Here is a 27,422-nt window from a genome sequence, read left to right as displayed (position 1 = left end):
CTGGCCTTTCACCTGGAGGGCAGCCCAGTGTGGCTCTCTCTTGCACCGGGAGGTAAAACGTAGAAGGCCGTCCATCTTAACACAGGAGTGCAGTACGCAGGGAAAGGCGGGCCTTTCTTTCCTAGGCGGATGAGGTTCTCTCAGAAATAATCCTCTCTCCCGACAAACAGATTGGTTCAAGTACGGCTCTGCCTAAATTCTTTTCCTGTTGGTCATGTTTTGTGTTTTGGTTTTTTTTTTCTCTTTGAAGTATAGCTGATAGACAATCTTATATTGCTTTCAAGTATATGACACAGTGGTTCACCAGTTACCCACGTGATTAACTCCTCACCCCCCCCAGGAGTGCGATTACCATCTGCCAGCATAGAAAGAGGTTCCAGAACCACTGACTATCTGCTCTGTCTAAATTTTGAGCAAGACACGTTAGGAGACTCCTGCCGGAGAGATCTGTTATTGGCAATTTCCGACAATTCATCTGATCAGAGTCAGAATGCAGGAAACTCCCCCCATCACAAAAGGCCAACCCCGCACCCCTCACCTCCAGGAAAAACCCATCAGCTGGTCATTTTCCTGAGGCTGGAGATTACCAATGGCCGAACACCCAGAGCTGTGGGGCAAAACACACTCCGCATAAGATGAGGAATCTCATTCTCATTTTTATCAGTTTCTCACCGAAATGCTGATTGTGGTGCCAAAGTAATTTAGGCAGTGGAGGGACTGTTTATTGCCACTGACATTCTAATAAAGCAGCAGTAGAGGGCTAGTCTACCAATGTTACCAGGTAAAGAGTTACAGGTTGAAGCAAAATTATAAATACAAATCCCATTGCTCTTACAGAACTTGAATATATGGAAATGAATGACTAAGAACTAACAATGCAATTAATTTGGGTAAAATGTCCAGGGTAGAGTGTGAGCTTATGTGGCTAAACCAGAAATGGCAAAGCCTAGTGGTTCAAGGGCTTACAGCCTGCGGCACCAGATCAAGGTGCCAAAGACTCATCTCTGAGCTAATTTCCCCCAGATCACCTGCAATGGAAGTAAAAGACACAAAGACGTACACTACACCTGTACTCAGAGGATCCAAGCGAGCCTGCTCCTGCTGAGGAATGTAACGGTTTGCTGAACAAATGCAAATTTCAACCAGGGCCAGTGTTTATTCAACAGAGATAATGTTTCTGAACAACCGCCCCCCCACCACATCAAAATGTGACTTTGTATACAATGCAATTTATGTGTAAAATGCTGACTCTTTGCATATGTATTTGTTTTCACAAGGATTCAGTAGCTGTTCAAGTATAATTCTAGAATGGTCTTCAATGGTTTTTTTGCTGTCCCCCTTACACCACATCCAAGCAACTGGAAAGTAGTATTTACTTTTTAAAAGCATTCTAAAATGTCCATATTTTTAAACCCCAGAGAACAAGGCAAAGCTAAGCCCTTCACAAGAGTAACAGAAATTATCTCATTAAGCTCCACTGTCGGAACTCATCCCATCTTCCAGCAGACGAGGTAGCGTAAGACAAGTCGGACCAGGGGGCTCCTATTTGATCTCCACCTACAGGTCTTTCTCTTAAGCTGAAACTGAAGCTCGTGGTGTTCTCTCCAGAATTCATTTGTTCCAGAAGGAAAGAAAAACAGTCCAAAGAAATTACTTTAAAAACAAAATCATAGTGTAAATAATGGTATGGCCATTGGTCACAGCGCGAAATACAAAATCAGCAACACAAGAAGGCCCTTTAAACGTTCACACGCTGATTTCTCCTCTGATTTCAGTTTCTCTGCTTCATGCGCTCACACACACACACACACACACACACACACACCCTGTCATTCAGGGCAGCATAAGCCCTCTATTAACTGCAGTTGTTGGAGGGAAAACAAACATCTGTGCCACTTAATCCACTTGGAATTATTGGTAATCTGTGGGATTGAGTCAGTTCTGTATTTTTGTGCATCTGCTAGGTGTTTGGGATACATCCGTGAAAACATTGATCTTGTAAAAGCTCTGTCCCTGAGCGTACATCCCAGGAGGGAAGACAAACCACAAACATGATGGAAAGTAAACTATTCGTGTGCTTGAAGGTATTGAATAGAGTGGGCAGGAACGGGGCATGGAGAAGCCGAGGCAGGCAGCTCAGTGGGAATCACAGGGACAAGCTCCCCAGGCTGAAGGAAGAGCAGCGCGGATGCCAGGAGGCTGGAGCACTGCCGCATATTCCAGGAACCGTGAATGTCCAGCCTGGGTGCTGGCAAGACAGGCTCAGGGGGCTTCAGGGGAAGAGCATGATAGGATGCCCCAAATATGCCTCTTTGGTATAAGGATCACTGCAAGGTGGTTATTTGGAGAAACAGCAGACACAGGAGAAGCTCTGAAAACAGTAAAGTTGCCCTTTTGTAGGGGACACTCGCATCTGTAAAGGAAGTCTCCATCTGGGAGCCGGCCTCCTCTGTACGGGGTGGGGGAGGGGGTGGGAGGCTGACTGCGTCACCAGGGACCACACACAGTCCATGAGGAAGGCACTCCGGAAGTCTGCTCACAAAGCTTACCCTGCTCACCCACTCTTCCTGGTCACCTGCAGGGGTCCCCCGCCCTTTCTATTATTTTATTCTATTACTATCTTCTCTTATTTAATTCCTGTTCTACTTCTGAATCTCCCCAGAAGACATTTCGCAGATAGAACAAGCAGGGTTCAGGGCAGCCTGTGGCCTGGCTAAGCCTGCCCAGCTGGTGAGTGAGGCAGCCTCCTCTGGGTCCTCTCTGCATCAGAACTACCCTATTTCTGGGGCTCTCAGGATATACTTTCTGTTCTTTGTCATGTACATGAGGGAAAAAAAATTTTTCCCCTCTACCCTCCTGGGATCTCTGGCTAGGGCCCTGAACAATAGATGGACAAAAGACAGATTAACAAGAGGAAAAATATCCTGAAGTTTATTAACTTATTCATCGTGCATCCACATGGGAGAGCTCAGAAAGAGAGTAACTCCAAGTGGTGGTAAGAACTTGGGCTTACAAAACATCTTAGCAAAAGAACCGAAATTGTAGGGAAGTGACAAGACAAAGGAAAGGACTGAGTTTTCAGGGCAGCAAATTGTGGGAAGGCAACTATGTGGGGAAACCAGTGGAAGGCAAAGGCTGGTTAGTGAAGTCGGCGTGTAGATTCCTCTGTCGCCGTCTCTGGAATAAGCCTCCAAAGTTCTCTCTGGGGATTAACTTCTGTTTTTCCTGGTACAGCAGGAGGGGGGACAAATGTGTGTCCCTTTAGGCAAATAGGGGAGGGCAGAGAGCTCTTCCTGTATCATCCTTTTCTCAGTGGCCTTTGGCTCAAAATAACCCCTATTCCAAAGTGGTATACATTGGGATGCCACACTCGGCCCCCCTTCATCAGCGCTCTACAACTCTCCCTGGGCCACTCATTTCAGAAAGGCCATTTGTTCCTCATCATCATTACTCTGTTTCATATGCAAGAAGAGATAGAATGGACACAAGGCAGCCATGGCCCCTGGGAAACAATGACAGACCCCTGTGATGTTCAGCTCACACAGCCAGAGGAGACACACGTTCCATGCTTCTGACCAATAAGGCAAAACATGTGAACCAAGAGCCGGGCACCACAACAGGCCCTGCGAGGAAGAGTCAGAGCAGAAGTCACCGGGTGTGGCATCGTTGTTGCAGCAGGTCACCCTAAGGCAGCCTCCTGCACCGTGTCACATGGACCCCCTATACCATCGCGGCGGCGTTGCTGCAGCAGGTCACCCTAAGGCAGCCTCCTGCACCGTGTCACATGGACCCCCTATACCATCGCGGCGGCGTTGCTGCAGCAGGTCACTCTAACGCAGCCTCCTGCACCGTGTCACATGGACCCTCTATACCATCGCGGCGGCGTTGCTGCAGCAGGTCACCCTAACGCAGCCTCCTGCACCGTGTCACATGGACCCCCTATACCATCGCGGCGGCGTTGCTGCAGCAGGTCACCCTAACGCAGCCTCCTGCACCGTGTCACATGGACCCCCTATACCATCGCGGCGGCGTTGCTGCAGCAGGTCACCCTAACGCAGCCTCCTGCACTGTGTCACATGGACCCTCTATACCATCGTGGAGTCATTTTGTCTCCGTGCTGCCATTTGTAAACAATGACAACTGACAAAAGACAGGGGGAACATAACTCTCCATTTGTGTGTGTGTGTGTACATACCCAGACTTTAGAGATAACTTTGCAAACATCCTCATATCTAATCTTCCTTCTGTATGTCAATGGTACCACCATCCACCCAGTTATCAGAGCCAGAAATCTGTCACTTCTCAGTCATCCTTCACCCAACATCAAGTCTGACAATCCTTCCTCATCAAAATGATCCTTACCTCTGACTTCTATCTAACTCCAATGTCACCTCATCTCTCACTTCAAGCCTCTTCACTGGTCTCCCAGCTTCCACCTGAAATCTCCATCCATCCAATCCCCACAGCAAAAGTGATCTAAAAGCATAAATCAAATCATTTCATCCCTCCACTTGACGCTTTTAAATAGCTTCTTATTGCATTGGTGTCTTTTTAGGACAGAATCCAAACTCTATTCCAGGCCCCCGGGATCCCGCACGGCCTCAGCCTGCCTGTCGCCGCCTCATCTCGGAGCCCTCCCTGCGCCCCCCACCCCAGTCCCGGCCCTCCCAGCAGCGGTCTCACCTGCACCTCAGGACTTGCTCTTGCCTCTGACTGGAGCGCTCTGCCCTGGCTCCCCTCTGCCTGGCTTCTTCTCATCCCTCAGGTTTATTTTTTAGATGTTCCCCTCTCCAGGGAGGCCACCCTGACTACCTACCATGAAGAAGGTCCCTCCCCCATCATCCTCTATCATGCTTTTCATTCTCTTCAGAAAATTTACCACGGTCCATTTTGTGTTTACTTGCCTGCCTTCCCACGAGAATTTTCTGTTCATGAAGGTAAAATGATAATAACGAATACTTTCTTTGTGCCAAGCACTGTCTTATACATGCAAGTATAGCCTGCCAAATATCTCCCAGAGACGCCTTTTGTTCTTTAATACCTAAACTTAGTAAAATGTATGTCTGTCAATACAGAGTAAGATAGAAATGTTTATATTTCTATCTCCAAATATTCAACATATTTTAGCAAAACAATATGGGGTAAGTTTTCTCATGGTAGACGAATCCAAGCGGTAGACCAGCACAACACTCACACATGTTTTGAAAGGCATATCAGGTGTCCCCAGAGGGAATGCAATCTTCAGATATTGCTGATGCTTAGCGTGACCTCAAAGCGTCATACCCAGGGTGAGTCACGTTCTCAGTGGCACTTGTCCCAAGTGCATTTATCAGGGCTTTTCACATTGAGCCATAGCTTTTGCTGAGAGCTGTGCGACAAGTACCAGAAAAGCTGAGAAAGTTCTGGAGAGAAGGGTGGATAAGGAATTAAAGGAATAAAAAGTAATTAACAATAGAAGAGATACTACTTTACATGAAGCAACTGTTTTAATTCTCTGGTGATGAATGTTTTAAACATTTTGCATTCTAATGTGACCATTGTTACTAATACATAGGTGTGTTGGGAAGAAAAAGCTTTTTCTCTACCCACTTAGATGAGTTCTCAGGGACCTGCAAATTAAACTGACAAAAGACGGATTTTACTTCCTGTACATATGTAGGAGTTCACAGAAAAATGTGACTCGAGGAGGAGGTTAGAATTTGGAGTTAATAGACTATCTTAATGTGGGAAGGGGCAATGCAAGGCTGCACTTCTAGGGAACAAATGAATTCATAGAAGGGGGATTCAAAAGGACACAAATACTTTTTTTGAAAGGTAAGTGAGCCCTTAAGAGACTAGGTAGGAGATATGATGGTTTGTGATAGTATCCATATGGGTGTGGTGCAACTTTTGACTTTTCATCTTCAAGAAGAGATTAGATCCCAGTAAGAGATTTATGACAATTGCGTTTTTTTGTGAGTCTCTGCTTTTAGGCAGATAAGAGAGTTCAGGAACTTAGATATCTTTGCTCAAAAGAATTCTTACGCCAAAGTGAAATATTTTGGAGTGACATATCCTGATCCCTTCAAGGGTGTCCTATGGACATGTTTCCTGGAAACAGGAGCTAAAACTCCCATATAAAATAGGTCTTCCCTGCCCCTGGAGGAAAGGAACATTCTTACCACCCATGACTGGGACTCAAGGCCAAGAAGAACCTGTGCACACAAACCCTGTTAAAATAACCCTCATCTCCCTCGGGCTCCACATACACTTTGGTTATGTTCTCATAATTTATGCTCTTTGTTCGACCTAGTAGATGAACACTTAGGCCTCAGCACTTTTGGGTCATTTTCCTGCAACGTCTCCCACATGCATATAAAAATAAAACATCTATGTATTTCTCCTGTTCGTCTGTTTTATGTCAGCTTAATTCCCAGGCCGAGCTGGAGCCTTTGAAGGGATAAAGGGAGAATCGTGCCTCACCTAAAGCCCTAACAAAGCCCATGGTGGGGGTGGAGGGGTGGCCAGAGGCTTCTGAGGGTGATCGCCACCCAACTGAATTTTCTCCTTTTCAGAAGATTTGGTCTCACACACTTACCTGTTATTCTAATATCAACTGACAAAGGAAGGTGAGAGGTGGTCACAGTTACAGCATAGTCTGTTTTCCAAGACAAATGATTGCATTTGAGGAACAGGTTAGATATTTGGCTCCTTGAATCCCTGATGATGCGGAGATAAGCCACCCATCGCAGGGATTTAGTTTACTCACTTTCACATATTAATTCGATGCCAAGAAACCATTAACCCCTCGTCTGCCTTTGTTCTCCTGATGCGCCTTTACTGCCTGGGGACCTCGCTGATTCTCATCGTCACTGGGGAGTGGGGTGGGGGGCTCTTGGTTTTGATGCACTTAAAAGGCCCAGTGGGGTTCTAGCTGCTTCCTCACCTCTGCTATCAGCTCTAATTGCCTAAGTTTATGTTCTATTTGTTGGGTATCATGTTAGGCTTTATCTTCACTCTGTGGAGGATTTTATCACCCCGATTCAGCCCAGTTACTGTGCCCATTTAATTTTACTGCCTAGCTTTCTTATTTAGATAAATCTTTCAAAATCTTAAGAATGAATTTTAGAAAACCATCAGATTGGTTCCCAGAGTTTTACTCTTGACACACAAGAATTTTATTTAAAATGAGTATGGTTGTAAAAAAAAAAAAACAGAAAACAGAAAAGCCAGAGACAGAAAAGTTACTAGAAAAAAATACATCAACATGTTTCCTTTTCTTTTCTTTTTAATTTTTGACATGAGCTTGTACAGTATTGTAAAGGGAAAGTGCAATGACTTTCTGAAATAAAATGAACACAAAACATGTATCATCCTTTTTAAAAAATCTTACAGATATCTTTGGGTGAAGGTGGAAATAGGGTAGCAGTGGTTTGACATGACGCTTTTCCCAAAAAATTAGCTACGAGGAACGTTTCTCTGACACGAATCTTATTTCCTGTGAGCTCTCACTATAAAATTAACGATGTGGTCCCACTGAAAAAAAGCGCCTCACTGAATTAAGCTTTTAACAAGTTGAATTAAAAAAATACTCTCAGTAATGATCAGAGCACTTCTTGAAACAATGAATAATGCAGTTTCTGTTATAAAGGACTCATCTATCTCTCCACTGGTCATTCAGCAAGTCTTCCAATTCCTGAGGCCCCTGAGGTCTTGGGGAGGTGGTGGCAAAGAAGACAGGCCTTTCCTTGCCCCTCTGAAGCTAGCAGCCTGGTGGCGAATGGCCGCAATGAGACAGACCACCAGAAGAGATCACACTGGGGGTGTCATGGACCCTGAGAGCAGAGAGGGCTCCAGCCAGATGGGAGCAGTGGACAGCCTTTTGGACTATGTCCTAGTGAATGTATTTAGAATTTCTAGACATAGGTCCTATTTTTTTAGATGCTATTTCCTGGGTATTGGCATCTAAATATTTGTTACTGATGGGCCCCTTGGCTGGGGGAGGCATACCCCCCAGTGCTGGATGGAGCCCTTACCATTGGATATTGACATCAGCTGCCCCCACACCTCCACGCCAAGAGCTGAGACTATACGTCCAATTCGCTTCATCGTGTGGGCGTCTGGCTCGGGGCCTCACCCATATAATATATTTAATATATGTGTGAATTGTTTGCTGATGAGCAATGGCCTACATGTCCTTCCCTTCTGTGGGGGTATGTGGGACTCACTCTGTGGATCTAGGAGATGAATTAGTGAGAATTGTCGCTTAGTACTGGTAGAGGGCAGACACGGAGGAGCTTAAAACATTGCTAAGTGCAAAAGTGTACAATAGTTCACATCCATGTGCCCCGTGAGGTCTCCTGAGCTCATCCATATGTGGCTGCCATGGTTCCTGAGAGGGTCCAGCCACAGAGCCCATCTCACCAAGCCACGGGCCGCTGTGGTCCATGCGGGCACAGGTGGCACGCAACGGGCATTAGCCCTGGTGACTCTGCTACCTTGTCTGCTCTCTTACTCTGCCACTGAGGATCACAGTGTTTCTGGTCCAGCTGCCCAGCTGCCCAGCTGTGCACCAGCCTCTGAGGGCAGGCCACCCCGCCACCCTTCTTCCTGGACATTGTGTGGTAGGGACGCCAAAGGAGGAGGAAGGAGCTTGGAGGGGAGGACGGAACGTTCCCTGCCCTCTCGGTTCCCCAGCTGGAGTCCCATAAATCTGGGGCAGATGGACGGAAGAGGAGAGCCGGCATCGAACAGGGCTGCCATGTCCGTTCTGTTTGTGCCATTTCTGGGCTGGTAATGCGGCCAGAGCTGTCTGTGCGACTACCTTCTGTCTTTCCGGGCACAGAGGGGAGGGGGGACACCTTTTCAAACTTACGGCCTTCTTTTAGGCAAATAGGGGGAGGCCAGAGGACCTTCTTTATATCTGCTTGTTCTCTGCCTTCAGCTCAAAATTACCTGTAGGCTAAAGTGGTCTATCTTGGGGCGGCATATTCTACTATCCTTCAGGTCCTAGGCGATTAAGAAAATCTGCATCCTGAAGATAGCCCAGGGCGGGAGCAACCCACTGAGGCTGAGCAGAGACGATGTTTCAAGGGTGTGGTAGCCAGTGAGAGGCTTCTGAGGGTGTGGACAGCAGAGCCCGTGGGGAAGACGGAGGGCACTGGGCTAGGGGTTCTGACTAGGATCGCCTTTAATGTCCTGGAAGAGACCAGAACAAAGAAAAGGATTTCTTGTTCATCAATGCATCTATCTTAGTCCACTCAGGATGCTATAACAAAATACCACACATGGAGTAGCTTATAAGCAGCAGAAATTTATTCCTGACAGTTCAGGGGCTGGAAGGCCAAGGCCTGGCAAGGTGAAGTGTGGGCCCTCTTTCAGGTCGTGAACTTCTTGTGTGTCCTTACCTGGTGGAAGGGGCCAGGGAGCTCTGTGAGCTCTCTTACAAGAGCACTAACCTCGTTCATAGGGCTCCACCCTCATGCCCTAAAAATCTCCATGAGGCCCCACCTCTTAAAATCAACGCCTTTGGGGTTAGGATTTCAGCGTATGAATCGGGTGGGGGGTGGGGCACACAGACCCACGGCCCATAGCACCATCCATCTCTCTGCTTTGCCTTCTGGGCCTGTGCTTAGCTTACCATGACACCACTCCAGGCCTGCTTGATAAGGTCACAGTGTACCTAGTCACCCTCGTTCTGGTGAGAACGGTTCTTGCACAAGGGGGCATGCACAGAGGAGCAAGGACGTCACACTGTGCACACTCGGCGTGTCCAGCCCTGCCTCTGGACCTCCCTCCCACAGTCCGTGCTACTCACCCCCCTTGGCTGGCGGCAGTCCATCCTCCCAGAGACGCAGGACAGATCCCTGTCTTCCTCTCATTCCAGTGCCCAGTTCACCAGGAAACCCTCTGGGCTCTGCCTTCCAAACATACCCCGGGGCTAAGCACTCACCACCACCACGGCTCTCCCAGGTCTGGCAGCTGATACCTCAAGTTAAGTCGCAGCCTCCTGCCTGGCCTCTCTGCTTCTACCCTCTCGTTCCTGCCATCTATTCTCAACAGAGCAGCCAGAAAGATATTCATGCACCTCCTAACGGGGTACAAAATAATTCAGCTCATTTATCTTTTATGCTCAGAATGCTGCCATGGTGCTCTTTTCCCATAAGATACACGCCGAAGTCCTATCAGAGGCCCAGGAGGACACGCTCCGCCCCACCCCCCGCACCCCGTCCACTTGTCTCTCTTTGGATGACTCCCTGCAAGGCCTCCTCATTCTGCACACTGAGCACACGCCAGCTGAGGGACTTGGGGCCCCCGGCTGCTCTCTGCTGACGTACTCACCCCAGGAACCACAGGGAAAACCTCCTCTCCACCTTCAAATCTCTGCTCAGATGTCACCTCTTAATGAGACCAACTGCTTTAAAATATGGCAGCTCTGTCCCGAGCCCCGCATTCTGATCTCCTTACCTGCTTTACTGTTGTCAGCATTTATCCCCTCGCCTACAACGCCCGCTGTCCAGCCTGACCAGGTTGTTGCTCCGTGACTCCCAGGGGGATGCGTGTCTTGGCTCTGACGCCTCCTGTATCCCTGTCTCCTGGGAGAGTGACAGGGCGGAGCAGCTGCTCAGGAAGCATTTGCGGAAGGAAGGAAGGGAATCGGTTTACAGCAACAGGCCATCGAGAGCTTCTCGACCAGGAGGCCTTCCCATGCGGGGTGCAGCCCCCGGGAGCCGGGAGGCGTGGAGCCGGCGTGGGCCCTGTTGACAGGTGCAGCCCCGGGGCACCCAGCTGCCTGGGACACAGACTTTTGTTCCCACTGTTAATCTGCTTTGCTGTACAACAAAGGCAAGGACATTAATGTTGACACAATTCGAAGAAAACTCTTGCAGCATCCAGGCTTCGTTTCGTTCAATGGCTGGACATGGCGGCCGCCAGACAAGAGCAGCCAATCGTCTCCTCTAAAAGCTTGGATGTCTGAGGTGCACTTACCTAGAGAAACACTTTACACAGTCCTTTCAGGCGTGAGTGGCAGACCTGTTGGTCCTAGACACAACACCTAGCAGCCCTGCGCAAGGTGGGAAGGGAAGGGTCTGTACTTTTTCGAAGGTGACATGTTCATTAACTCAGCGTCAAGATAAGCACACCCAGCATTTGCCCCCTTCGCCAAGGGCCGAACAGGAGCAGCGGCTTCTCTCAGGGGGGATCGGAGCATGGGTCCCACCTGCGAGTGGAAAGCCAGCCCCGCCAAGGAGCCCCCGGGGCTGTGAGAGGCTCGCCGGTGCGCCCCGGGGCCAGGCCGGGAAGGCCATGCCAGCTCCGCAAAGTAGAACCTCACTGTTTGTCCAGGAAGTCACGTGTTATGGGTTGGATGGTGCGCCCCCCAAACTCCTCTGTTGACGTCCTAACCCCCTACCTACTAGAATCAGGTCTGCGCAGAGGTGATGGAGCTAAAAGCGGGCATGGGGTGGAGCCTGCCGCCATGTGACTGCCGTCCTTATAAAAGGGGACACGCGCAGGGGCACAGTGCCATACAAGCACCGGGGAGGCGGGCACGGAGAGGGCCCGGGACAGGCCCCTCCCTCCCGGCCCTCAGAGGCACCCAGCGGCCCACCCCGCGGCCTCCAGGCCGAGGGACCACACGTCTCCTCCGAGGACGCCCCCTGGCCTTGGACCTTTGCTCTGGCAGCTCCGGACCGAACACAGCAAGAAACGGATGCTTCCAGGTGTGGCTGACATGGTCCTGCCTCTTCTTACTTTGCTGACGTTTTAGAACTTGCTCTGACCGGAGCATTCAGGTTCTGCAGCCGCGCCACGGGTGCCACAGAATCACCGTATTGGTTTCAGTGTTTGTATGGGACAAAAGGCTGTCCCTTCACCAGGAACGATTGTTCACGTTACTTCTGGCGGCCTCCCACCTGCCACACATTCCCTTTGTCCGCAGTCTTCCCTGGGAGCTTGAAAGACTTACCCGACCGAGGCCGCCGCGCCACCCCCGTGGTCCTCGGGGCAGGCAGGCTCCCTCCAGGAAAACGCTGCGCCAGCGATTCCCTTCGGCCCAACGGACGACTCCTTCCTCATTCTCTCGGAATAGTTCCTGCTTTTCGGGGTGGGCCTTCCGTAGCCCATTCCACAGCAGATTTATTGCTCGCTCCATCTTCCTTTTGCACGATTTAATCTGCTGTATTTTAATTGGGTAATAAAACTCTGTGTGCCACCCAGCAAAATTCCAGAGCAAGCAATCACTGGGGACATTCTCTCAGCAGCCAATTCCTAATTATTTATTCAGGCCCAAAGCCTAATCCCCCCCTTGAGAGCAGTGGCTCTGAGCTGCCACGTTCTCAGAGGGGGACGGGGCAGACAGCACTCAGGATTCCCCGAGAGCCCAGCCCTGCACAGCAGATGGCTCGGAGGCAGGACGGCCCCAGAGCCGGGGGAAGCTTCTCTGCTGCCCCAGCAAACAGGGGGATCGCCCTGGGGGCCTTGCTTTGGCAGGCATGCCTCCCCACCCCCACAATACTGCTCAGGAATGAGACTGCCCCAGCTGATGAGGAAGCGCCCTGACACTCAGGAACAGGGACTGGCCAGTTGGCAGCAGCACGGTTTCAGGACCAGTGCATCTGGACATGCGCCATCTGGAAGCAAATGAACACAGACTAAATCCCGTATAAACAAAAACACTGAAGGGCAGTAGAATATGCCACCGTAAAATATGACTGTAGGAGTTCAGGACGTGTCCCCTCAAGCCTGCCTCTTTGTTAAAACACGAGGCTTTACTGTGCTGATTATCTGGAGCTGTACGCACTTGAAAAACAGCAAATGCAGTGGGAGGCCTTCTCTGATCTCCCGCTTCCTGCGTGAAGACAGCTTCCGAAAGGGACTCAGCTGTCATATATCCCCTCCCGGGGACTTTTATCAATCAGGGAAGACTGGTGCTCGTCACAGGAGAGGAAACTCACAGTTGACATCACACTCAAATTTTGTCACAAACTGGAGGCCCGCCCATCTACCCTTCTAAGAGCCCATTCATCTTCCTTGAAATCATTTTCTCTCCCTAAGAAGCCTCTGTCCCCCGGCACTTACCTATTAAGATGCTATTTAGTTCTGAATTCTAAGCCACCGCAAAGAGTTATTCATTTTTCCCTGGATGTCTCCCATGTATACATGAAGTACACATGTTAATAAACTTCTGTTTTCTTATTATTATTCTGTTTTTTATTACAGGAGCCTCAGCCAAGAATTCAGATGGGTAGAGGGAAAATTATTTTTCCTCCTTTACAACATCAATATAAATATGTATTTATTAAAATGTTAAGAATAAAACATGGGAGAATTTTTTTAACCTCAAAATATTATAGGTCTTGGGGGACTTGACAATGGGGGGAGTCTAGTAAACATAATGTTGCCCATGTAATTGTAGATTAATGATACCAAAATAAAATAAATAAATAATAAAAATAAAAATAAAAATAATAGGTCTTTAACTATTGTACAAAATCCAAAAACCTTACATGAAAAGATTGACGTATTTGACAATACAAAAAGTAATATTTGTTAAAAACATGTATTACTCTCCCCAAATAATAAACAAAGTCAGAAGATAAATGACAGTTTGAGAAAAATATTCACAAACTCTAGCACCCTAATATATAAAGATGCCCCAGCGAATCAGTCAGAAACATCAACAGCCCAACAGAAAAAGGTACAGGTATCTAAGCAGAGAGCATCCTGAAGGAAAATAATGACTAGGTCTTAAATTTTTTTAGGTGCCCATTATAAAATACATGAAAATTAAAATTATAATGAAATATAATGAATTTTTCACTTATCAGACTAGAAAAGCTCCATCTAATACATTCTTGGTGGGGTTATAAAGTGGTTCAATTTTATGAAGAGCAATTTGGCAGTATCTACCCAAATTACAAATATATATATTCTGTGACCTTAGGAATTTATCTTTCTGATATGCTCACACATGGGAAATAACACACTGTACAGAAAGCTTGGAAACCACCTAAGGGTTATCAAAAGGGAATGAATTTAATCAACTGTGGGAAGTCCATAGGTGTAAAAAACAATAAATTTCTTAATGAATCAATATGAAAATATCATGCAGAAAAATGCAAGCATACATACCTTACCTGGGTGTAAAGTAGCTTTCATGTATGTAAAAAAATGGTGAGAGGGGATAAAATACGTCTATATATGACTTATTTACGCCTCAAAAATACCTGAAATGATAACAAGAAGGAAAAATAGTGGTTATTTGTTGAGGAGGATGGAACTGAATGAATGTAGAAGGGAGTCTTTTGTTTTATAATTTTTTTATACTGTATAAGTATATACTGTATACTAAAATGTGAATATGTTACGTATTCAAAAAACTAAATTAAAAACAAAATCTTCTGGGGGAGGAGAAAGGACCCAGATTATATACATAGTGTGGTTTCCTGGCAACCAGTCCACACCAAATCCTCCCTCCCCTCCTCTAAGAGCTGGTCCCTGGTCCCTGCGATGACCCCTGGGCACCGGGAGGTGACACAGGAGACGGGGAGGGAGGCAGGGAGCATTGCCTGACCTCACATCCCTGCAGCTCTGCTTTTGACAACCTCAAATGAAACTATACACACACCACTGTGTTTGCATGCGTAACAATGCTCCTCTGCCAGCGGCAACATTTTACAGCCCTGTTTCAGCACTTCATCATATTTAAAAATATGCTGTAGCCAGAAAGAAAGGAAGTCCCCTGGCCTCTTTTCACCCCTGAGAAAGCCTGCCCACTGAGCTTTTGTCACATCTCCTTTGTTTTTTATTTCTGTGTTGTTTGTTTGTTTGTTTTCTTCTTAAAACTCCCTCCAAGTGTTCACACCACCCACATTTCCACAGGACACAGACATGAGATGGGCGCATCCATGGACACTCCCCGGGCACTGTCCTCTGCCTCAGTCCCTCTAGTTTCCTCTTAGGGAAGCAGATAGAGGCCAGAAGTGCTATTCCGGGGTGCGTGTGCTCCTTCGTAGCGCTTCAGTGCTCGACAATGCTAGTGAAGGACCGAGGGACGGCGACTTAATTTAATGGAAATCCTACCCACAGGGTGTCTCTGAGGCAGGGCGTCCATTCCCGTCTCAGTCTTGGCCATTACTGAGATGCAAGCAATGGGAATTAGTTGGCGGGGAAAGGAATCGGGTGTCTTCAAAAACCAAACATGGCATGAAGAGCCAAGTCAAAGCTTCCCCGAGGAATTACTTCCACCAGCACGTTATGCTGTATTTAGAGCATCGGGTGGTACAAAGATCACCCAGGAACTGATGAGAAAGATCTCGTGCTCCCCAAATGGGGGCACTCCAGGGCGAGCGGAAGGCGCCGTGAAGAAGGCTTGCTGTGGACAGGCTGCCTGCTGTCCTTGGGCGGCCGCTGGTCATATGTCTTTGGAAGGTGGGATAAAACTGCTTTAGAGCCACATTTGCAGCGTGGTTTGAGTGGAAGGGGCCATCCCCAGGCACAGACTGGTTCGGGGAAGGGGAGCCTGGGCAAAGACGGGGGGCCCGACATGCCCTAGGAGAAGGGGGCAGGAGCCCGACCCTAACCACCCCGCCCACAGCTCCGGATTCTTGGTAGAAGGGTCCTCCGTAGAAATAGGCACTAGGGCACCCAGCTCCCCTGCCTAGCAACGCAGGCCTCGGCCTCCCGGACCCCCGTCCACCCCACACCCTGTCCGTGTTCTAGCCCTGCTACACTGCTGACAACCCGGCAAAGCTACAGTCATTTTGCACCCGAGATATAAACCTTGACTCTGAGGAAGGCAAGAGGTTACAGTGAGAGGCACAGGGTGCAGAAAGATGCCCAAAGGCCTCAGGGCCTCAGAAAAGCAGATTACTGTACAGCACCGAGGGTCCTGACGGGCCTCTGGGGTGGAGCACGAGCTTTTTCAGGGACTAGGTTTGCCTAATGGGAAGTAAGTTGTGAGTGTCACACTGGGGGATGAACACCCTGAGCAGGAATTCAAAAGGGACTTTCAATTGTCATACTGAAAAGAAGTCAGAACACATGAGTCAGGGCCAGGAACAAGGAAGACTTTGGAAACTTAATGGAACTTAATAATTTCCTCATGTTTGTCTCTTCTATTATCTTTTTATTATCCTTCCCAGTAACACAACTTTTAAAACCCTGAAAGCCAAAAGTGACTGTGTGTTTGCTTTGGGAGCAACACTTAATCACGGGGTGGGGCAGCCTGAGGGGGGAGGGGCCGGAGAACTGGGTGAGCAGGACAGCGCCAGCCTGCTGGCAGGACAAGGACCCAGAGCTGGGCTTGGGCTGCTAGGTGTCCCAGCACCTTAGGAACTAGGGACAGGTTTCTTTAAAGCTTTTTTTTAACGTCATTATGCATTTTTTTGTTGACTTGTTTATAACCTACCTTGTTCCACAAAATATTTAAGTAACTTGTAGGATATAAGAAACATGTGTAATAAAATACTAAAGTCAGAAGCAGGAAAATGTGAATTTTTAAAAGAGGTCATGGCTAGGAATCAATTGGAATACACATCCACATAAGGTCCTTCTCCGTTACTTAAGGGCAGGCTCTCATCCATTGGAGTATCCAGGCCCCTGACCAGGAAAGAGAAGTCGGATGGGTCACCTGATTCTCAGGGCCCGTGAGAAGACAGGCACAAACAGTCACTGAGGTAAAGGTCTTGCAGTTCTTATATCTAAAAGACATTTCTCTTATGGTACTTCAGACAGTGGGAAAAGAGTGGTGTGGTCAACAGCTCACACTCTCGAGAGAAGCACTCACAAAGCTTGTCTTACACATACATGCTGAGGGAGGACCCTGAAGCAAGGCCTGCAGGCAAGGGTTCCTGTGGGAACCCTTCCACCCCACCTAACCAGAAAGTGGCAGAATCAGATTCGGAACTCAGATCCTATTTGCTTTTTGCCGACTTCATCTAACCACTTCTTAGTCCTCCTTTGGTCTCAGTTGAAACTTCACATCTTCAGCAGACCTTCTCTGACCCCGGGCTGGGGTAGGCTCCTGGATTTTCCCTGTCTTTCCCACGTCACATTCTTTGTTTTCACTTGTTGGGTGTCTTTACTAACAAACTGAAAGCTCATGGGAGCAGGGACCATCTGATTGTCTCAATAGATGCAGAAAAAGCATTTAACAAAATTCAACACCCATGCATGATGACCCATTCTCAGCAAACTAGCGCTAGAACTGAACTTCTTCAACCTGACAAAGGTTATCTAAGTAAAACCTACCCCTAACATCATCCTTAATGGTGAAATACTCAATGTTTTCCCCCCAAAGATCAGGAACAAGGCAAGAATGCCCATTCTCATCACTTATATTCAACATTGTACTGGAGGTCCTAGCCAGTGGAATAATGCAAGAAAAAAGAAATAAAAGGTATTCGGGTTGGAAAGGAAAAAATAGCATTGCCTTAATTCACAGATGACATGATCATCTATATTGAAAATCCTAAGAGACTGATTTTCCTATACCTACTAGTAAATATATCAAAGATGGAAGATACAAGGTTGATGTATAAAAAGTACTTTTTTCTATATAATAGTCAGGAACAATTAAAAAATGAAATTAAAAAGCAATAAAGTAAAATAACATAAAAAATGTGAAATAGTTATGGATACATTTAACAAAAATATGTAAGACATGTAAACTGAAACTTCAAAACATTTCCATGAGAAATTAAGGATGACCTGAATAGAGAGACAGTCCATGTTCACGGATTGGAAGATTCAGTATTGTAAATATACTAATCCTCCCCAAATCTATCTATAGATTCAAAGCAATCCCCTGTAAAATTCTAGAAGACTAATTTGGAGAAATTGACAAGTAATCTGAAAACTCATGTGAAAATGAAAAGGACATAGAATGGCCAGTTTCGAAAAAGAATAAAGTTGGAAAATGCATACCACTCAATTTCAAGAAGTATTGTAAAGTTACAATAGTTAAGATGGTGTGATTTTGCACAAGGATAAACACACAGATCTGGAAGCAGCAAGCTTTTTGGTAAAGAGCCAGATAGTAAATATTTTTGGCTTTGTAATCTGTTTCAACTCTGCCTTCACAGCATGAAGGCAGTCATAGCACTTAAAGGAATGAATGACCTTGACGGAGCTCCAGAAAAACCTCATCTACAGAACAGGTCGTGGGCCAGATTTGACCCTTGGGTCGTAGTTTGTCAACGTCTGATACAGACCAAAGGAACAGGACAGTTCAGCAATAGACCTATTGACATTCAACAAAGGTGCCAATGTACTTAGATGGAGAAAAGGTAATCTCGTCAATGAACGGTATGAGAAAAATTGTACAATCACAAGAAGAAAAATGAACCTGGACTTTTACTTCATACCATATACAAAATTTTTAAAAAACTCAAATGAATCATAGATCGAAATGTAAGAGCTACAGCTATGAAACACCTAGAAGAAAATACAGGATAAAATCTTTTTGTGTTTGAGTTAGGCAAAGATTTCTTAGATATGATGCAAAAGCACTAGTCATAAAGAAAAAAAATGGGCTTCATCAAAATTAATCTCTGTGCCCAACTTAAAAAGAATACAATGCTGAACATGCGATCAGCTATGACTGACAGACTCACTCAGTCAAGGTGACCCTACAGACCAAATGCTTTTCCTGTATTTCAGTTTCTAAATTTGCAAAAGTAAAGGTGAAGGAATACATCCGAGTTAAATCTTTAAACAGGCCCTCATACAAGCATTGTGAGATAGAAAACTCAGCTTTGCAAAGTACACAGACCTAGCTGATTTGCCTCAAGAGAAACGGGTTAATATAAAGACCCACAGAGCTGGGAACTAAAATTGGAAATCTCAGAAAGCTCAAAAGTGACAATGGGACCCTCTCAGGATCTCAGCTCCTCTTCGCGATTACCTGACCTCTTGCCTTTTAAAGGCTGACCCCCTCACTCTGTTATGCTCTTTCATGGGGGTCTTTGCTAAACTCAGACCCTCATAGCATCACTTCATCCCCAGGTCAGCTGCTGATTGGCAAGTGTTTTCAGTATTTCTTGTTTCATATTCCCTAGGAGACATTGTGATTGGCTCACTTCATCCTGTCACGCCAGATTATAGATTGCGGGTCAGCCTATGGATTTTCTTCTCCCCCTGGTCTAACCAGCTACAGCTAGGGTCGGGAGAGAGGGTCACATGATACAAAGGGGCTTCCTATCCAGGCAGAATCCATCAAACATTTCAATTCCAAGAGTTCAGATCAATGCAAGGTCTGATCTGTCCAGAAATGCCATTGCTTCTCCTAGTCAGATAACGATGCAAATTTCATAAAGGGGTATTTTACGGGGGAAAATGGAAGGTTCTGTGTCATCAACAAAGCATGTATTGAGTTCCTAAAATGATATTCAATTCAATATTTGCATTCAAATATTAAATTCAATATTTGATTAATTTTATGTGTCAACTTGGCTGGGTCATGGAGTGCCCAGTGTTTGGTCAAACGCTATTCTCGGGTATCCGTGAAAGCACGTCAGAAGAGATTGGCGTTTGAACCGGCGGACTGAGTAAAGCAGAGGGCCCTCCCCAGTGATGGTGGGCCTCATCCAACCCACTGAGGCCTGGGTAGAATGAAAGGCGGAGTAAGAAAGAATGCGCTCTCTCTGCCTAGCTTTGAGCTGGCACATCATCTCCTCCTGTCTTCAGACTTAGACTCAGACTGGAAATACACATTTGACTCTCCTAGGTCTCCAGGCTGCAGATCTTGCCACTTCTTAGCTTCCGTAACTGTGTGGGTCATGTAAATGCATACATAGATACATGCATCTAGACACACATGCACATCCTATTGGTTTGGTCTGTTTCTCTGACTGATAGAATGACTCAAATATACCAAAATCAAGTCAACACAAATAAGACTATTTCATTCCAGACTTTGTGATTCTGCACACAGACCTGCTACGATATCTTACCTTACATCCTGTTCTTCAGCAAGATGGTGAACAAGAAACGAGAGATACCTGAATGAGCTGCGTATTTATCTCCACCTCTCCCTTCTGCCACAAATCCACCCATCAGCTCCTCACAGCATAAAATCTTCATGGCAGTTAACTGTCCTCAGCCCAAAGAAAGCCTCATGAGCCATATGTAAAATACAGTCTCATTTTCTTTTTCTTTCCTCTGTTTAATTACTCACTCCATTTAGTTTTCTTTTTCTCTGTCTCATTGAGCAAAGACTACTTTGTATTTGGGTAAATTAGTCTAAGGTCTAATAATAAAGGAAGAATGTTTCTCTTTGACATTTATTAGCATGATGAAAACTCCCAAATGTGTTCTGAGCCACTAATATTTTCTTCTTGTTACAAACAAGCTTAGGTCTTTTCTCTCATTAAGCACCTGAGATGACTCCTTTTTCCTGTCACAATGATTCCTGTTGGTTTTCTGTTTAATCCATTGCTGGGAGAAGCAGCTGCCAACGTCAAAAGGAAACAGTTGGCCTTGGGCATTTGCTTGCTTACAGTAAGTAGGTGGTGCTGCATGATTCCGAAGAAACTCCTTTGCATTACTCTCATTTTATCATTTTCACATATTTTTTCCAGGATGTCCTTTCTCATCATTCTAGACTCATAGCTGGATTCCAGTTCATGGCACTGTTCTTCAAATCTGAAGGTGCCTCCTGGGGCTTTTCCTAATGGATCCCTTTTCCTAATGGGAGGTACTAATGGGTTTTCTTTCCAGCTAAGTTTTGATAACCAAATGAAAGCAGTGTCAATAAGACTGTGAAAATATTACTCTTCTAAGACCTCATAAACCACTTCATCTGGCGCATCAGACCTAGCTCTGCCCATATGAAGGGGCAGGAAAGATTCCATTTTCTCATCCCACAAGAAGTAAACAGTACATATACACAATGGAATACTATTCAGCCATAAGAAAGAAACAAATCCTACCATTTGCAACAACATGGATGGAGCTAGAGGGTATTATGCTCAGTGAAATAAGTCAGGCAGAGAAAGACAAGTACTGAATGATTTCACTCATATGTAGAGTATAAGAACAAAGCAAAACTGAAGGAACAAAACAGCAGCAGACTCACAGACTCCAAGAAGGGACTAGCAGTTACCAAAGGGGAGGTTGTGGAAGGGAGGGAGAAGGGGATTGAGAGGTATTGTGATTGGCACACATGGTGTGGAGGGGATCATGGGGAAGACAGTGTAGCTCAGAGAAGGCACATAGTGACTCTCTGGCATCTGACTACACTGATGGGCAGTGACTGCAATGGGGTGTGGGGGACACGATAATATGGGTAAATGTGATAACCACATTTTTTCATATGAAACCTTCATAAGAGCGTGTATGAATAATACCTTAATAAAAAAATGTGAAGATTAAAAAAAAAAGAAGTAAGCAAAAGCTCTAAGGCATGTATGGCCATTTAAAGCTGTTGATCATTTTCTTTCCATTCTTCTTTTTCTTTAAAAGTCTGCTTATATCTACCTCAAATATGGACTTACTCTATGGGAAGACTTCCTGTTGCATGTAGGTACCTATTAACTTATTATACTGTACTTTGGAAATGGAAGTGTTTGGGTAAAATAAGAATCCACTAGAGGGTAATACTTTGCTCTCACCAGACTAATGGGGTCAAGTGGATTTTATGCTCTCAGAGGAGGATGAAACCATAAATTCTGCCAGTCTAACTGGTTTTCTGGCAGAGCCTAGACAGCTGATGACATTGACTGTATGGCAGCTCATGCGGGCGCTTTAAGGATCACCACCAGCCTGTGAAATGGTTACAAAATTTAGGTTTATGTAATGAGTTAGATGCTTCCCGTAGCCACTCATTTCCCGCTGTTGTATCAGATGTTAGCTCCCAAACATGATCCAGACACGGTTGGTAACAACACCGTTGGCCATTTTGTATTTCTCATGCAATTCTTTATCCCAAGGAAGTCTCTTTCCAAACAGGGAAGCACAGGGCAATTCCTAGAAATCCTTGAGCTCAGGGTCCCCATTTTACAGAAGTGCTGGGAGGTCTGGATGTCTGCTGCTATTTACTTCATAATCAAATAAAGATAGAAAGATAAATATTTGTGTAGAACCTTACCAGGTTCTTTCATCTGAGCCTCAGAAAAATCCCATGAAGTAGGTAAAACAGTTTCTGGGCAAATGTGTTAGGGCAAATGACAGAGACTAAAAATACAGTGGCTTAAAGAGCAATAAATGTATTTTTCATTCACACAGTGGTTTGAGGTGGATGGTACCGGTCTGCTCCACATGGTCATTCAGGGATCCTCATTTCTTCTGTTGTGTAGCTCTGCCATTCCCTCTGGCATTGCTATGGTCAAAGCTGGTGGTCCAGATCCCACCCCTGGAGAGAGGGGAAGGGGGCACAGAGGAAGCACACCCACTGTTTTGAGACCTAAGCCCACAATGGCATACTTCCCTTCCACTCGCATCCATCGGACAGAGCATAGTCACGTGGCCACCCGTACTGCCAGGAAGCTGGGAAATGCATGATGATATGTCCATAGAGAAGGGGAGATAGACTTTAGTGGGTGACTAACAACTCCCACCGCCATTCTCATTTTACAGATGAGGAAATTGAAACTCAGAGACTTATACAGACTAAACTTCTGCTCCTAATGCAGAATTAAGTCATTAAGTAATTTCATTTGCAATATATGATATAATTTCAAATGGTAGTTATACCAAAAAAGAAAATGTGCATGGTTAATGTATTAGTTAAGGCTCGCCAGAGACACAGAACAAGTAAGATGTCTGTATCTCCAGAAAGAGTTATTTTAGGGAATTGACTCACATGATTACAAAGGCTGGCAGGTCCCAAATCTGCAGAGTAGGCTGGCAGGGAAGAGCTGATGGTGCCGCTCAGCTCCAAAGGCTGTCAGCTGGCAGAATTCCTTCTTGCTCAGCGGAGGTCATTCTTTGTTCTACTAAGGCCTTTGACTGATTGGATGAGGCCCACCCACATTATGGAGGGCAATCTAGTCTAATCAAAGTCACCAATTTAAATGTTAATCTTATCCCAAAAACACCCTCACAGAAACATACAGAATAATGTTTGACCAAATATCTGGGTACCATGGCCCAGACAACTTAATTAACCATCACGATTAATTTTATAGTCCTTCAAAATCTCTTGTAGCCCCCTGACTACATGAAACATTCCTAGTATCTAATTGCAACTTTGCCAGGGGCTTTAACATCTCTGATTATCCCTTACCTTCAGCATCAAGAGAGGAAGGGGTATCATTATTCCACTCATACTGAGGGAATACTAAGAAGGAATAACACACGTGACTGTGAAGCTTTTACCTGTTTCGAGCACCACTACTGTACCATTTCTTCAGGAGGCCTACAGGCACAGCTTTTTAAAAAGGAAAAAGGAAAGAGATAGGAGTAGAGACAGGAAAGAAGGTGGGGAAGGGTTTCTGAGCATTCACTTTCCATTCCTCTGTCATCTTCCCAAATTCTCCTTATTGGAGCATTGCATTTCCTCAGCATTATCCTCATTAAACATTTACTGTCTTGTACCATATCCAATGCCATATCCCCTAAGGTATGAACATCAGCTAAAGCGGATTTCCAAGTAGAGTGCTTGAAGGCATTAGCTACCAGGTATTTCACCAGCTGAACAGACAAGGATGATCTGAAAATGGGCATCAGTAATTTCTAGCCATTTCCTTAAGAAAATGACCGCACATCTGCACGTTGCATGGTGTCCTGGGAGACACCACCTGGACTGTCTTGTGCTGTTCTGCCAGCAAACGGCTGAGGCCTGCATCCCCTCACATTCTGGGGCTACTGAGCCTGATGTGAATATCTGCCTGCCCGTGGGTTTGGGTCCTCCCGCCGACCTGGCTTGGCTCACGGACCACTCCATCCCCAGCTAGCCTCGGCTCCCCTCCCATCACTGTTTCCTTCTTTGTAATTCTCAAGCTAGTTTCTAAAGTGCATAAATCCCCACCTTTTCTTTTTTCAAAGAATATTACCACTCCCGATAAAATGACTGGTGTTCCCAGCACCCTTTTCTTTATAATGAAAGAATCTCAGAATTGGGACAGAGAAAGTGCCTTAGAGTTCCCACCCTCTCTACAGTAGCCCTTCCCCCGCCCCCCACCCATACCATTATTGTGCCACGTGTGTTTGAACAAGCCCAGAGGTGGGGAACTCACTGCTTCCCAAGGCAGCCCCAGTCCCCTTTACACCACAATGGCTAATGAAAGTGTCTTCTTTGTGGCTACTCTGATGGACTAGTTAGAGGCCATATAGTAAGACAGTTTATCATCCTAATTAATCATCTTTCCAACAAACAGTAGAAAATTTTTTCAAGATTTACTACTTACAGATTTACTGTTAGCACACCCAAAAAACTATAGTATCTATGACTCTGAAGCCGGTAACAAATTTGTGTGTGTGTGTGTGTGTGTGTGTGTGTGTGTGTGTGTGTGTGCGCGCGCGCGCGGGCGCGGGCGCACGTGTGCTCAAGGACAAGTTTGGGGTGGTTCTTACTTACATTTCTTGACTATTAATAATGGTGTTAAGTGGTTTAAAAATCAAAAAGAATAAACAGGCATACACTAGGAGTCTCCTTTCTACCTCGATCATCCATCCATCCAATTCTTCTCACCTCCCTTCCAGAATGGAAGTCACTCTAATTTCTTGTTCATCCTTCCAGGGACTTCATGCAAACAGGTACAAACGTGTATTCTGCCTTCCTTTTATACAATTAGAAGCATACTACTCTGCATATTTCCTTTTTTTAGTAAAAATGTCAAAGATCAGTCCATATCAGAACATGAGGAGATTTTTTACTTCTTTACAGCTGAATGGTTTTCCATGGTAGACGAACCATAATAGATTTCGCCAGTCCCCTATCGGCGAACCTACAGGTTATTTCCTTTTTTTCTGTTATAAGAAATACAATAAAAACTAACATTTATAGATGTTATTTTGCATATACCCAGATTTATTTATAGGATAAACTCTTTAAAATAATTGCTGTTAAAGATGTACATTTCAAATTTTGACAGATGTTGCCAAATTGCCCTTCATAATTGCAGCAATTTATATTCCATCAACAATATAAAGAGTGTCTTCCCAGCCCAATGTTTTACCAGATATCTGGAAATTTGCCTGTCTGATATGTGAAAAATGTATGTATGTATAATTTAAATGTGTGCGTCTCCTATTATGAATAATGTGGAACATTTCTTTAAAAATATTTAACAAATTCTTTATATTTCCTTTTCTGTGGATTCTAATCAAACCTTTCCATTGGGTGGCTTTTTTTCTACTGACCTATAGAAATCCATGTGCTGAGGAGGTTTTCCCATTACCTGTGACCTAAACTGCAAATATTTTTCCAGCTTGTTATTTGCCTTATGACTGAGCTCATAGTTTCTATGCAAAAAAATGTAATGTAGTTGACTCTATCATTTAAAAATGATTTTCATAGTTAGAAAGGTTTTGCCCTATTTTGAGATGTTAAAGTAATCTTCCCTTGTTTTATTCTAATATTGTTATTATTTATATTTTTCACACTTAAGTCAGTGATCTTTTCAAAGAATTATGAGGTGTGGAGGCCTATTTATTTTCTTCCAGATAGATACCCTGTTGTCCCAAACATTTATTGATGACTGTATCTCTCCTGCGAGCTTTAAACTATTACAGCATAGAACAAGGGCAGAGAGACCACAGCTGCAGACCAAATCTGGCCCACAAGCTGTTTACCGGACCAGGGTTACTGGGACACAGTTGCACCCATTCGTTTCTGCAGCGTCTGCGCCTGCTTTTGCACTGCGGCGGAGGAAGGCTGCATGCAAAGCCTGCAATACTGTATTTTCTGGCTCTTTACAGAAGAAGTTTGCCAACTCTGGATATGGAAGGAGGAGAAGGAAGAGAAGGGGGAGGGACAGGAGGGTGAGAAAAGGAGAGGACATTCTAAGAACAAACTGAATTTTCTTGGCATAAACTGTGCAGAGGAAAAATATTCATTAGGAGAAAAAAATCAAACTGAGAGTGTGGGTTTATTTTCCTCCTTTATGGCTTTCTCCCTTGGTGGACGCTGAGGAGCTTTACTTTGGTTCATGTTATCCTGAGGTCTGCGTCACAAAGAGCCACAAATCTCTCACCATTTTTCTACCAGGTGAGGCCAGAAGTCCCGACAGAGGTGCCAAGTCTCACGCTTGTTCCCATATTTAACGAGGTGTGGATGGTCTCAGGAGACCCATGGAATGTGGAAAGCTGGGGTTTTTTTTTAACACTCCCCTTTGGGATATTATATTCAACCACCTTTTGAATCTCCTCCTTGCTTGTAAGTCTGACAAGAAGCCCTTCTAAACTGGCTTTTTTAATTATTTTTTTAATGTGTTGTACAGGACCCAAAGGATTTTTCCCCCAGAAAACATAGTGTTTCTTCCTTCTAAATACTGAACAAAGGAATTTCCACTCCAGTGACTCATGGGTTACCCTGGCTTTTTAACTCTCTGGCTGTTTCTTTTCCTTTTCTCAGACACCAGTTTTCTACAAGTCCCTTGCTGATCTCATTAGGCCCTTCGCAGTCACCGTGAGCTCACTTCTCCCGCTTCTAAAGCAGCTATGAAGTACCAAATATTAAAAGAGAACAATTATATTGACCTGCATGAAGAGAAATAGTACAATAAAAAGCATAGAAAAAAGTTATTTTACACAGTAGCTACCACAATGATAAACTGTACAATCCTTCACAACTATTTAAGTAAATTTATATTATCCTTATCTGAGCATTATGTCCAGTTCTACACTCCAAAATTTAAGAAGCACAGGTAGAACTTGAAGAATGTCCATATATTATTAAAATATAGAAATAAACATTGTATGTATTGTTATTTCCTGGTTCCTATATTTCCACCTAGTGATCTTGTTTGCTTAAGCAAGCATATATAGCTACACATGATTTTCCTCCCTTTTACATAAATATCTTAATATATTCATTTTTCTGAACCTAGCTTTTTTCTTTGCTTAATGATATGCATGGAAATTTTTCAAATATACGAAGCAGTGGTTCAACAGTTACCCATGTTATTGAATCCTCACCCCCTCTGGTGAGGTCACTATCTATCAATGTAGTAAGAAGTTACAAAATCATTAACTGTATTCTCCGTGAATTCTTGGGAATTTGCCCAAGGAAACAAAATCATTGATTTGAAAAGATATACACACCTGTATGTTTATCACCACATTATTTACAATAGCCAAGATATGGAAGCAGCCTAAGTGTCCATCAGTAGATGAATGGATAAAGATGATGTGGTACATATGCACAATGGAATATTATTCAGCCATAAAAAAAGAAATCCTACCATTTGCAACAACATGAATGGAGCTGTTTTATGCTCAGTGAAATAAGCTAGGTGGAGAAAGACGAATACTAAATGATTTCACTTATTTGTGAAATC

General features: G+C 45.0%; 1 long non-coding RNA gene across 2 annotated transcripts; it reads right to left on the bottom strand.

Annotated features, from left to right (window-relative positions):
• Positions 1-7,325: 7,325 nt before the first annotated feature.
• Positions 7,326-12,700, bottom strand: LOC108409846 (uncharacterized). 2 transcript variants are annotated; one of them, XR_001856336.3, is made up of 4 exons: positions 11,948-12,700; positions 9,797-11,777; positions 9,620-9,691; positions 7,326-9,386 (listed from the first exon to the last, which is right to left on the bottom strand). It is a non-coding gene; the product is annotated as an uncharacterized lncRNA (long non-coding RNA). The 2 variants fall into 2 exon arrangements; XR_001856335.3 differs by having other exon boundaries at positions 7,327-9,386; positions 9,620-11,777.
• Positions 12,701-27,422: the final 14,722 nt, after the last annotated feature.

Source organism: Manis javanica, chromosome 13, assembly GCF_040802235.1.
Source record: "Manis javanica isolate MJ-LG chromosome 13, MJ_LKY, whole genome shotgun sequence".
NCBI classification, from domain to species: domain Eukaryota; kingdom Metazoa; phylum Chordata; class Mammalia; order Pholidota; family Manidae; genus Manis; species Manis javanica.
Note: the sequence above shows the minus strand (reverse complement) of the source record. Positions and strands in the feature narration are given on the sequence as shown.